The following is a 2,153-nucleotide window of genomic DNA, read 5'->3' as shown; positions in this document are numbered from 1 at the left end:
GTCAGAGTCACAGAAGAGGAACCAAGAAGGGGCTAGCAGCCACCTCCAAGGAATGCGGAACTCATCTGACCCAACTCCAGCAAGATGAAGTGGAGGGAAACTGTAAAGTGCGTGAAGGGCCAAACATCTCTACATATAAACATTAAGAAGAAGAAAACGAGGTGCTGAGCCTAACTGCTGATTATCTGGAACCTTCCATTAGCTAGCATTGCATCCCTAGCATTGCATCCTCCTACCTCTTTCAGGGAAAAGGCATAGGTCTGAAAAGTAATAATACAAATGCAAGAAGTTCAGGCAAAAGGGCAGCCAGGGACACACCTTCGACTTCATCTCCAGGTCATTTCAACCCCATGTCAAGTTTCTTCAATTGATGCTTTGTAAGTCATATAGTCTCTCAGCTGTTAGAACTTAAAGCCACTATAGACAGTCAGTGGCTGAATGGGTGTCTCAATGAAACTTTGTCATAAAAAAGATCCCCGGCTGATATTGGCCTTAAGGACATGGCTTGTTGACCTCTAACCTTGACCAACCCAACTAGACCTGACCTCTGTCAACACTACACAGAACATAAAAATCACTCGGCTGAGCCCTATCCAAATTCCTAGCCTGCAACATCATGGCTTAACATAAAATAGTTTGTGATAAGTCATAAAATTTTAGGCAGGTATTTATACAGCAATAGATAAGTGGAATAAAAAAATTGGTACCTGGCTCTGTTCCTCCCTGTTCCAAAGCTAGCTGCATCTTCTCATGTGGTGCCAGCCTTGTCCCTTGACATGATGGTGAAGGTTGGAGTAAACAATTTGGCTGTACTGGGTGCCTGGTTATCAGGGCTTGTTTCTTATTCGGCAAAGTGGAGATTGTTGCCATCAATGACCCCTTCATTGACTTCCATACATGGTCTACATGTTCCAGTATGCCTCTACCCATGGCAAGTTCTGAGGCACAGTCAAGGCTGAGAACAGGAAGCTTGTCATGAACGGGAAGCCCATCACTATCTTCCAGGAACGAGATCCCACTAACATCAAAATGGGCTGATGCCGGTGCCAAGTATGTTGTGGCATCTACTGGTGTCTTCACCATCATGAAGAAGGCCAGGGCCCACTTGAAGGGTGGAGCCAAAAGGGTCATCATCTCTGCCCCTTCTGCCGATGCCCCCACATTTGTGATGGGTGTAAGCCACCAGAAGTATGACAACTCACTCAAAACTGTCAGCAATGCTTCCTGCACCACCAACTGCTTAGCCTCCCTGGCCAAGGTCATCTATGACAACTTTCTCATCGTAGAAGGACTTATGACCACAGACCATGCCATCACTGCTACCCAGAAGACTGTGGATAAACCCTCTGGAAAGCTGTGGTGTGATGGCCGTGGGGCTGCCCAGAACATCATCCTTCCATCCACTGGTGCTGCCAAGGCTGTGGGCAAGGTCATCCCCAAGCTGAACGGGAAGCTCACTGGCATGGCCTTCCATGTTCCTACCCCCAATGTGTCCATCATGGATCTGACATGCCAACTGGAGAAACCTGCAAAGTATGATGACATCAAAAAGGTGTTAAAGCAGGCATCTGAGGGCCCACTAAAGGACATCCTAGGCTACACTGAGGACCAGGTTGTCTTCTGCAACTTTAACAGTGACTTCTACTCTTCCACCTTTGATGCTGGGGCTGGCATTGCTCTCAATGACAATGTTGTAAAGCTCATTTCCTGGTATGACAATGAATATGGCTACAACAACAGGGTGGTGGACCACATGGCCTACATAGCCTCCAAGGAGTAAGAAGCCCTGGACCACCCACCCCAGCAAGGACACAAGAGTGAGAGAGAGGCCCTTGGCTGCTGAGGAGTCCCTGTTCCAACTCAGCCCCTGACACTGAGCATCTCCCATTACAGTTTCCATCCCAGACCCCCAGAATAAAGGGAGGGGCCCAGGGCACCCTACTCTCTTGAATACCATTAATAAAGTTCACTGCACTTAAAAAAAGATATCCTCTTCTCCACACCCCTAAAAAAATATTAAAGGGAAGGTGACAAGGCAGAGATAACTCACTCTCAGCCCATTCTATGTGCCCCTATAGTGGCCGCATGAAGATACCATGGCTTTGCCCCCAGCGATGACACAGAAAGGTTGTGCAGAAGGTTGAAGATGGGAG

At 47.7% G+C, this 2,153-nt stretch overlaps 1 pseudogene; it reads left to right on the top strand.

Moving 5' to 3' along the window:
• Window positions 1–865: 865 nt before the first annotated feature.
• LOC127203161 (glyceraldehyde-3-phosphate dehydrogenase-like) lies at window positions 866–1,780 on the top strand (annotated as a pseudogene).
• Window positions 1,781–2,153: the final 373 nt, after the last annotated feature.

The sequence above is a fragment of the Acomys russatus genome, chromosome 19 (genome assembly GCF_903995435.1).
Source record: "Acomys russatus chromosome 19, mAcoRus1.1, whole genome shotgun sequence".
Classification (NCBI taxonomy): domain Eukaryota; kingdom Metazoa; phylum Chordata; class Mammalia; order Rodentia; family Muridae; genus Acomys; species Acomys russatus.
The sequence above is the reverse complement of the archived record's forward strand: the minus strand, read 5'-3'. Positions and strand labels throughout refer to the sequence as shown.